The sequence below is a fragment of the Palaemon carinicauda genome, chromosome 13 (assembly GCF_036898095.1).
Source record: "Palaemon carinicauda isolate YSFRI2023 chromosome 13, ASM3689809v2, whole genome shotgun sequence".
In the NCBI taxonomy this organism is placed as follows: Eukaryota; Metazoa; Arthropoda; class Malacostraca; order Decapoda; family Palaemonidae; genus Palaemon; species Palaemon carinicauda.
Genome location: NC_090737.1, coordinates 85,330,790 through 85,343,289, shown reverse-complemented (window position 1 = coordinate 85,343,289; position 12,500 = coordinate 85,330,790).

Here is a 12,500-nt window from a genome sequence, read left to right as displayed (position 1 = left end):
TGTGGCGCTTCGGGCCACAATTTTCAGTTTGAAAAAGTATCAAAGACAATCAATCTAACTGCAAACGAATCTTCTCTCTTATAAGGGATCGTTTTTCATGCTTAGGCTAAATAATTTCACTGGTGTTATGTCTTTATCAATAAAAAAAACCTTTCCCTGAGGGTTATTTTTTTTCTAAAGAATATTTCTTGATTTCATGTATAAAAACATTTCATTAAGTAAACGAAAACATGATACGATTGTAGAAATGTAGAAATATTGATTATATATATATGTATATATATATATATATATATATATACACACATATATATATATATATATATATGTGTAGTATATAATGATGCTATTGAAATGTTTATTATTATTGCTATAATGATTACTAACAACATTTGTATGGAATAATAATAATAATAATAATAATAATAATAATAATAATAATAATAATAATAATAATAATAATCCAAAAGAATTAATTCATTTTTAAATTACAGCATGCTTTCCTGTATACGATGTAGGACAATCTTAGAGGACGTACTAAGCTACTCAATTTGTTCGTAAATCATTATCATACGAGTACTAAGCTGTTCCGCTATTCCTCTATGGAAATGAGAATCTATATCAACTAAAAATATGCTATCCTGCAAATAATAACTCTGTAGGCTTACAAATGCTATACAACTAGAATTTTTTTTTTTTAAATTAACAGAATAATAAAAAGTAGAGTCATAAAAAAAATAATATACACTTAATATAGATAGCTGTGAAAGAACAGAATTACCCACAAGTAAGTAATTAATTTATTGTTCGTGATCACATGTCTCTCTTTACATATCGTACGACTCAGTTAATATTCTGTTCTTAGGGCTTATAGGCAAATCTGCAGAGAGCCTCTGTGGCCAAAAAGTCTCTGGTATAGTTCAGAAGGAGGGTGGAGCACTACGTGTTGTTGATATAGTAAGATTCTTCGTCTTGCACTTTTTAAATAAATCACGCAAAAAACCACTGTTAGAACTACTGCAAAGTTCCGCCGTGCTAATGTTACCTGATTGGTAACGTCTCTGTCTGGTGTTTGCCAGACGGGGGTTCGCGTCCCGCTCAGACTCGTTAGGGCTATTAGTGTCTGCAACCTTACCATCCTTGTGAGCTAGGTTTGGGGGGTTTAGGGGAGCCTATAGGTCTATCTGCTGAGTCATCAGTAGAAACTGGCTGGCCCTCCCTGGTCCTAGCTTGGGTAGAGAGGAGGCTTGGGCGCTGATCATATAATATATGGTCAGTCTCTAAGACATTTTCCTGATTGCTAGGGCAATGCCACTGTCCCTTGCCTCTGCCATTCATGAGCGACCTTTAAACCTTTAAACCTTTCAAAGTCCCAGGCTGTCAGAGGCTGTGAATAAGATGCCCAGAATACAATGAAATTTTGTTCTGAGGTATCTACATTGGCGATTGTGGTTTACACTAAATATCTTTAATTCAATCTTTTTAATGGAATGGGATTCTAACAAACTGACTACATTTCCACGCCCAGATGAAGAGGCAGGGTGAGTGCCCGGCTATTGGCTACTGCCTTAGAATACAAAAGTATTCTTGAAATTTAAATCAATATTATTAAAAGGGACAAATATAACCTTATAACCTAAATAAATATTCATCTTTATATTAGTTGCTAAATTCTCATACATATTATTCTCTAATTTCACTGCATATCCAATTAAGTATTTAGAAGTTTTTTTTCCCCTAGAACTATTGGGCAAAACCGGGCAAAATGAAAAACCACTCTAGTAGAATATATGATAATTTTTACATTCCTGCAATCAGTAAATCTACATTTCTTATCTTCAATCTCTATACCATATTCAGATTTATCAAGACCTCTTTAATGAAACCAATTAACAATGATGTAAGGGTCACTGAAAATTTAATTTGTATACGCATAGGATTATCAAACCAAAAAGTGTTTTTCTAATACACAGAACTGTATTTCTATTTCCAAAAATAGCAACATAGCATCAATCAAAGAATGTGGCACTGCCAAACAATAGACAGTTACAGTTCATGATCTTTATATACGCCTTTTTCATTAGTATATATGTTTGATAATGCATGAGTCAAGTAACGTCGTAATTGATTTCACACAAAGATTTTATATTTTTCCATTGTTAGCTCTCTGTTTCGGCTTTGAAGAGTAATGCCTGCTCAATATGATATCGATGATAAACCAAAATAGATAAATTTTGAATTCCTAGTAACATGTTACTTAAGATATTAGTATTCTGGACAAATGAGGTTTAGTCATCTTAGCTTATCAACCGGTAGATAGGGTACTATTAATCATGATGAGTTGTCATATCATGCTGGGGAATAGCAATCAAAGCATAGCAATAAAATTTCTCTACCGTATCATTTTACTCTCTCCTGAACACCTAAATTTTCCATAAATAATTGGTTAATATCGACTGAGGAGAGAGAGAGAGAGAGAGAGAGAGAGAGAGAGAGAGAGAGAGAGAGAGAGAGAGAGAGAGAGAGAGAGAGAAAGGGTGGTGGAGGTAGGATGTGCACGTGAACAATATTATTTATTATGAAGATATATCTGTTAATGCTCTGAAACATATTGGACTTATATATTCAATATCATATGGTTTTGGATGAGTAGTGTTACTAATGTATAAACATATATCAGGACTTTACAAACATATAAATGTTGATTGAAAACATGACTCACACCTCCGAAAACATATTCCAGTCATTCAACATATTGTCACTATCCACACTGTTATCAGTAGGGGAGATTTATTACTTTTATATTTGTAGCAACGCCTGACTTTGCAAGAGTAAAGGTCAACGGAACAGTCGCTCACAATACAAACGGTTCCGTTATTATGTCTCTGTACCATGGCCCTTTTTCCTAATTTTGGGAGGTAGCTGACATCAAAATGAAAGGAACAAAGGAAATATTTCTTCCAATCGTTTCTCTTTACCTTTCGAGGAACTCAGCCACGTTTGGTACTGCTAGGGTGCCACAGTCCACTCTCCACCGTTTTCCACCATAAATGAAGCAACATATTATGTAGACTCCCATTATAGTCGCTAGCTCAGCTGTCACAAAGGTGAGCCCTGTATAGCAGCAGGGCCCTTTGAAAACTGTCTCACAATCTCTAGCCATTCATTCATATTTTTAGCAAGCTCTTTTTGTCTATCGCACATATCCTTCTGTCACCTAGGGCTTTCTTCACTCCATCCTTCCACTTAAATAGTTGTATTATTACCAATATTAAATATTGGGGATGAAACACAAACCATAATAGTGATGAATGCACAGGGTTTAGTCACGAATAACTCTAAAAGGAAAATAGAGTTCCTAGAAGAACTAACCCAAATTGAAAAAATAGATATATTAAATATAAGTGAAACATGGTATTCCCAAGAGACTGGCAGTGATGACCAGATAAAGGGTTTCCAAACTTATAGATCAGACAGAAAAAATAGGAATCAAGGGGGAACCGCAATATATGGAAGAGACATAAATCAAGGAAAAGTCTGTGGAAAATACAGCAACACAGAATGTGAATTGATTGCGGTAGAATTTGAATTTGAAAAACTAGTGAATATTGTAGTTTACAGACCCCAAATACTAAGGAGTTTGACATAATAATAGAAAAAATTGATGATATATGTAGAAACCATAAAGAATGGAATAAACTCCTATCCGGAGATTTTAACTTTCCTTTCGTGGATTGGAAAGAACGGATAGAAGAAAGTGGTTGTATGTATACATATAAAAAAGAGAGTAATAGTAGCGCAGAAGATAAGAGGCAATTTGAAAAGCTTCAAGATATGCTATTAGAACATAATATGCAACAAATAAACCACATTCCAACAAGAAAGGAAAATGTCCTAGATCTAGTATTTGTGAATGAGGTGAATTATGTTAAAGAAATAATAGTGTATAACACGGGAATTTCAGACCACAATGTCATAGAATTGATAGTTCGTTCCAAAGCAAGTGATCGCAGAATTAATAAAAGCACAAAACTTTGGGAAGGATATGGAAAATACAATTTTTACAGTAAGAATATAAAATGGTCAGAAATAAATGAAGAACTGAATAAAGAATGGAAAAATGTATTTGTAAGTGATAATATACAGGTAAATACGGACATACTGTACAAAATACTGGAGAAAATTGTTGAAAAATATGTACCGAAAAAAAACATTAAACAAAAGACGTGCATACCAAGAGACAGAAGGATCTTATTTCAGAAAATTAGAAAGTGGAAGAAAAATCTTGCAAAAGAAAAAAATGTGTGGAAAATGAGGGAAATAAAATGTAAGATAGAAAATGCAGAACAAAAGATTATACAGTCGAAAGAAAATGAAAAAAGGAACTTAGAAGAAAGGACACTTCAAAATATAAAAAGAAACCCCAAAGTACTTTACTCCTATGCAAAAAAGATGAATAAAGGGAGAATAGAAATAGGCCCTCTAAGAATTGAAGGACGGCTAACGAATGAAAAAAAGGAAATATGCAACATATTAGCAGAAAAATATAAGAGTGAGTTCACGCCAAGAATTGCGAATGAGAATAATGAAACAGAAATGAGAGAAGAAAATGTTGAATATCTAACGGATATAGATATTAATGAAGCAGATATTGTCGAGGCTATAAACGAAATTAAAAATGGATCGGCAGCCGGACCAGATGGAGTTCCAGCAATTTTGTTAAAAAAACTGCAAACACTATCGCGAAGCCGCTTGCAATACTGCTAAGACAAAGTGTAGATATGAGCGAGATATATGTGAAACATAAATTAGCTTATATAACCCCTATCTTCAAAAGTGGATCAAGACTAGAGGCAAGCAATTATAGACCTGTTAGTCTAACATCACATATTATGAAAGTGTATGAGAGGGTAATAAAAAAGAAAATAATGAACCATTTGGTCAAAAATAATTTGTTTAATATGGGTCAACACGGTTTCGTGCCTGGAAAAAGTACACAGACCCAACTGATAGCACACTATGAAAACATATATAAAAATATGATAAATGAAACAGACACAGATGTGATCTATCTAGATTTTGCAAAAGCCTTTGACAAGGTAGACCATAACATATTGGAGAAAAAAATGAGAAAGCATAATATTGTGGGAAAGATAGGAAAATGGGTAAAAGAATTCCTGCAAAACAGAAAACAGATAGTGGTTGCAAATGACGAGAAATCAGATGAAGCCCAGGTAATATCAGGTGTGCCACAAGGTACGGTATTAGCTGCACTGCTGTTTGTTATTATGATCTCAGACATAGACTGTGATGTTGAAAACTCCGTAGTGAGAAGTTTCGCCGATGATACAAGAAAAAGTAGAGAAATTACTTGTGATGAGGATAGGAACTCACTACAAAGAGATCTAAACAAAATATATGAATGGGCGGAGATAAATAGGATGGTATTTAACTCCGATAAATTCGAATCAATAAATTATGGAAACAAAGAAGGAATGATGTATGCATACAAGGGACCTAATAATGAGACAATCACAAACAAGAAAGCAATTAAAGACCTTGGTGTAATGTTAAATAGGAATATGTTATGCAACGACCAAATAGCAACACTGTTGGCTAAATGTAAAGCAAAAATTGGAATGTTATTCAGACACTTTAAAACAAGAAAAGTTGAACACATGATTATGCTTTACAAAACTTATGTACGTAGTACACTCGAGTACTGCAATGTGATATGGTACCCACACTACCAAAAGGATATTGTGCAAATAGAGAGTGTACAAAGGTCCTATACTGCTAGAATAGAAGAAGTTAAGGACCTTGACTACTGGGAAAGACTGCAATTTTTAAAACTATACAGTCTAGAAAGGAGAAGAGAACGCTACATGATAATACAAGCATGGAAGCAAATAGAAGGAATTACTGAAAACATCATGGAGCTTAAAATATCAGAAAGAGCAAGCCGAGGTAGATTAATAGTGCCCAAAAATATTCCAGGTAAACTAAGAAAGGCGCACAGGACATTAATCCACTACGCACCAGCATCGATAATGCAGCGACTATTTAATGTGCTGCCAGCTCATCTAAGAAACATATCAGGTGTGAGCGTAGATGTGTTTAAGAATAAGCTCGATAAATACCTAAGATGCATCCCAGACCATCCAAGACTGGAAGATGCAAAATACACCGGAAGATGCATTAGCAACTCTCTGGTGGATATACGAGGTGCCTCACACTGAGGGACCTGGGGGAACCCAAACAAAAAATAAGGCAAATAAGGCAATAAGGCAAGACTTCCATCCTCTCTAGATGTCCACATCACCTCAATACATCCGTATCGACTACAGCTGCTAATCAGTCTCTCACACCTGTTCTCACCTTCACTGTTTAATCCCAAACTTTTCAAATTGAGATACACCAGCTATACTCCTCAGACACTTTATCACGAACACATTTAATTTCTGTCTCTTCGTCAGTTTCTTTCCTCACAACTCCTATCCTTACATCAGAGGTGGTACATTCACTTTCTTATGCAAAACTCTCTTTACACTCATTGTTAACACTCTATTATTGAACACTCCCCAACACTCTACAGCATTCATTCACTCCCTGATTTACATTTGCTTCTACACCACCATTTGCAGCAACAACATAACACCAGTGATTAAACTGGTCTACTTCCTCAAGTAACTCCCCATTAATCATGACCTTTGATATGGCATCATCTTCTATCTACTTTCATCTTGAGACCTACCTCTTACCCACATTACTTCGCAACTTCCTTCTTTCACACACCTTTCCATACCAAGTCACTATTCGACAAAGCTTCTCCGTAAAATTATAGAATAATGGTTTATTATTATTATTATTATTATTATTATTATTATTATTATTATTATTATTATTATTATTAGTATCATTATATAATTTTATTATAATTAAACAAAATATAAAATTCTTACAGTACATATAAAGCAGCATCAGGCAGGAATCATTGAACAGATTATATAATCACATAATTTACCTTTAAATACAAACTCGCCTGTGCTAAATCGCGAGAAATCTCAAATGCACCGTATTGTTAAAGTAATACAAAAAGCGCTTATGTGTTGATACAGTTACTAAGAGATTCAGGGCCTCCGTAACACGGTTTTTTCGCAATAATTTTTTATCTATGAATTTCATAAATATAACGCTTATTCAGAATGCACATTATATCTACACATAAATTTTGACTGTATTCTGCATTACGTAGGTTGAATAAATTTGGTACTTATAATGTAAAAGTGACGTTTTTTGAAGACGGGCCAACTTACTCAGAGAAAAGGTTTCGAACGCACTCGTTACGTAACCTATGACGGCATTTCTTCTCTCTTTCTCGATCGATGATTGGCTATACGTAACGAAGGCTATACCTCTGCCAACAATGACACAAAAGTTTAAATAAAAGCAAAGCAGTACACCTTTATGAACTCTTAAACCTCTCCACTGATAATTGTCATAATAAACAAACCAACTAAATATGTTAATAAATACAAAAACACTTTGATTATTAGTCTAACTCCCAAAATAAGTTTCCTAAGAAATTACAGTCTACTTTATAGGTCACAATCAGATTGACAAGGTGTAGGGAATAGTTGGTAACTCTCAAAAACGTAGTAGACAAGCTTGATTTGATAACTGCTATATCCAATGTCAAGCAATTTTTATTTATTGTCTATCTACCTACTTATTTACTGAAAAAAAAAAACGGTACCGTATTTTGGCTTTAAACCTTCACCAATAATCATCGTCAGAATGATGACTTCATGAGGCTCCACCCACTTTGGCCTCGTTATAATTCAGGATAACACTGGAGGCTATCATGGGCATTGTTGGATTATACAATTTAAATTCTGGCTATAAAAACTCAATTCTCGAGTAGTTGTAAGAGGTGCTAAATGATCCTCAAGGATCCCAGCAGTTGGCCTAAACGTTTAATTCATGTATACTACTGTTGCAGCACTACTGCTAAAGTAGTATTACTACGCTAGCACAGATACCCCACCCACATTTATGTATCGTTCCGCCATTCATAAAGTCTTTGTCATGTTTTTTTCACTGTGCAATAAGCCATGGCCTCCTCAGAAATTAAGTTTAACATTAGATGATAGGTTATTTCATTACGCTGACAAATTATGGCAACTGGGTATGTTATTGCCGATGTTGAAGCTAAAGATAAAGTATGGTATCATTCCTTCATTGCATTATCATCTTTACTACAATTTGTTTGGCTACATGTAGTAATCATTTTAAAGGATAAATGAATTATGTTCACTTTACTTTTATAAATTCCCATTAGATGTACAAATAAAACTCCTAAAACTATTCATGATTTATTTACAAAATGCAGTCATGCCCAAAACATAGCCAACAAGGTCGTACGGCCTAAGAGGAGGAAAAAAAATTATATCGGATGATCCGTTGGTCTGATGGAGATTTTAGCACAAAAATCTTATTTTAACAAAAATAGTTATATAAAGACTGTTTACATACAATGTCTCTCTTTCTCTCTCTCTCTTGGTGGCATAGTGAATAGTTAATGGAAATGTTCAAAAGCCTGAATGACATTACAAGTATTATAATCATGTTACGCTAAATGCAAATCAGACCATAAACATTGGATTTAAACTAGAAACTTAATAATTACCTATTCAGGCTATAGTAAATATGGCCACGGGCTTTCTCTTGACTGAATAAAGTTGCACGTCGTAAGACAAATGCAGTTTTGCAACCACGGGGGCAATTCCAAATCCTGTTAGCCATTCTTGACTGTTATGGGTTTCAGAGCCGATGGAAGAAGGTGAATGGGTGTCTGGTGGATGGGCGGGGCAAAATTTTGTCAAAAGGTGTTTACATTGCTTACGTAAAGAATGTTTTCGACTCTTGGCTCGTTATCACTGGCCATGGCGTCAGCTAGATAATTTTTACTCTATAAAAATCAAAACTATCGGGTTTAGGTTATTGGTAATGCTGACAAAATTTGTGTGTGGTTGTAAAATATACATATGTCAACTTTCAGCTACATCCGATGCTTTGATAAGGAGCAAAGTCCAAAAAACCGTGTTACAGAGGCCCTGAATCTCATAGTAGAGTGCAAGTACAAAATATACAGATGGTTTCGATAATAAGATTTAGGACTAGTTAATCTTGTTAAAATCAAGTTATGTAAAATTTAGATGAAGTAAATAGAATGGATTTCAAAACAGGGATTATAGAAAGTTTTTATCCCTTTGTTTAGTTAAAGCAATTCAATTGAAATACGAAATTGCACTAGCATTACTAAAGTTATATTATTTCCTTATTTCCTTAAGCTTAGAAATGTATATTATATCTCAAATTCCGTCTGAAAAGTTCAATATACTAATGTTATTTTCAAAGTAATCCGAGATATCGAGAATAGCTGAAGAGAAATTTGACTTTTACCTGTTTTCCGGAGTATTGGTTCCATTGACTTTAAGCTCTCTTTAACCGGAACTAGTTTTTTTTTTTTTTATAATCCTACCTGCCTAATATTTTGTTATGACACGTGAAACATCACAAAATCATTATACCACAATTCATACAAGGATCTTTGTAATAAGATGATATATATTCACATATTTACCGTTGATGTTTTTAAAGTTATTTCCATTCGCTTGATAAAAACCCATCCACCAAAAAAAGAAGAAAATATATATATATATATATATATATATATATATATATATATATATATATATATATATATATATATATATTTATATGTATATATATATATATATATATATATACATATACATATACATATACATATATATATATATATATATATATATATATATACATATATATATATATATATATATATATATATATATATATATATATATACATATATATATATATATATATATATATATATATATATATATATATATATATATATATATTTACTAAAATATAAATATTTTTGAATCGTGGTCTTGTTTATGATTGTTGTCACTTCCTTTCCAGGACACACGTATAAAAGTTTGTATTCGTTCTGGACCATCCTAGATATCTTACCTTGCATTAGATAATTTTCCACATAGTGATGAATATACACAGCATTAGATATGTTTATATGTAATGGTAAATGCATTGATATAATTTGTATATACGTGATAATTCAAATAGCAATAAGTTAATTATGAGGATTATAAAAGTAAGCACTACTATTAGTGCTTATACCACAATAATATTTCTAGTACTTAAGAAATGCTTAATAGTGCTCACCTCGAGATATTATTTCTAGCAATAGGAGCGTAAATAAAAAAAAAGAAAATAAAACATTATATGATTATCCAGTACCATTGCAACTGCAACCATTTTTTCCCCGTATATTAGGAAAATTATATAGGAAATGCAAAAATATGAATAGCATCTTCATAATTATATTTCTTTTGCCCATATCTTCTTAATAGTACAATAAAAAAGTCGCACATCTAGTTACAGCATATAGAGTTTTTCTATAATTAACAGCACAATCAACTTGCGTATCTTTTTCATGATAGGTGGAATCAAACTGTCAAAAGGAAACCATTAGTAAGAGTAGTAGCAGTATTTGTGAAGATAGTAACTATAACTATGTGTCCAGACCACTGATACTAAAATCACGTGCATCAACAGCATTTTTATCCTGTTATACTGTGGGGGAAAAGAAAAATCGGATTAAAATAAATGTATTATTCCCAGCCGTATTTCAGTAAAATACAAGCGACCGTAATTTTACCTTACTTTCTTTTTATTTTTTTACGGGTAATGACCCTTATATAAATGTTGTAAAAAATTTACCGATTTTTTACGGCAAATTATACATTATACATATGCAGCTAGATTTCAGTGATAGCACGATACGCTGAAAAGGTCAATTATATTGACGATTTTCGTTCGTAAATTTGTGTGTGGCATTTTCTATTGAGATTAGTTATTCCTTTAAACTGCGTTTTCTAAAAGGGCTAAAAGGCTGTGAAATAAAATAGTGTGTCCGGATCGTTGGGCTCTTTTCGTGATGAACTCTCAATGCACGGAAATATTAGCGAATGTTTTGAACAGATGTTTGGCGAAATCCTCCCGCCTCCCGACTGATAAAAACAGCAATTATATTGTTAAAATGATGAAGGGTGCTACTTCACCCTATTTGACGTTTAAGCATATTATTATTTTTCACTATTCAATATAGTCATAATCATAATAATAACAACAACAATCACAATAATAATAATAATAATAATAATAATAATAATAATAATAATAATAATAATAATAATAATATTAATAGAGATAAGAAGGACTATGCTTGGGATCAATGACAGTAATTGTATGAAGAAAATTAGCAAGATAAATGTAATGATATCTATATTGATGATGGTAATTTAAATTGAAAAAAAAATAATAATAATAAGTTGAGCATTAATTTTTGCCCGAAGGTCAACCAGAAAGAAAAAAGTCCTTCGAAGAGTTTAAAGGTTTAAAAGCGGTTCAGGAATACCAAAGGCAAGGGACATTGTCATTGCCCTATCGAACAGGACAAAGAACTACAGGCTGACCATATATACATATGATCGGTGTCCAAGAAACCTCTCTACCCAAGGTAGGACTAATGAGGGACAGACAATTGCGGCTGATGACTCAGCATATAGACCTATAGCTTCCCCCTACCCTAAAATCCTCAGACCCCAGTCTAGAGTTCACCAGTCAGGGACGTTACCAAATTGGCCACCATAGCCCTATTAGATGTCACTGGAACTGATTGAGAAATATTTTTGGTGTCTTCCCTCACCGTGTGTAATATCTAGAGTATACACAAATTTTTAATATTAATTCAGCAACATAAGATATGATATGTTTTCCATTTAAGATATATTTCCTCGAGAAAGATTATTATTGATTGTATTAACTTATTCAACCTATAATATACCTTAATGAATAAAAATAAATTGCATTTTCCGAGTAGTGATTTCATCACAATCGAGAGAAAAATATTTGTGAATAATAATTAATTTACATCGTAAAAAAGTCATGTTTAGCACTGCCTTGCTATATTAACCATTTGGCTTTATTATGACCAGCCCTTTCATCCACTTATTGAAAAATAAGTTCGGGAAAATTTATTGAAATATGGCAGAGCTAATCCAGCTTCCTGGTTACCTCCACCCCCCCCCCCTTTTTTTTTATTTAGAAAAAAGAAATGAGTGAATGAAAGTCATCTAAAACATTTACAATATCTATGAATTTCATTTGTCTCGCGTAAATTCTACGAAAAGATCATAGAGATAATAGGCTCTACATCCCACATCATTTGTAAATCATAAAAGTTATTAACAATATGTGTACGTTTGACCTTATAACTTTGCAACCTTGCTAACATGTGAAAGGTTAAACACAAAGCAATCTGAATGTTTTCGCAAGTCTTTATTATCATAGCACAGGATAATTTC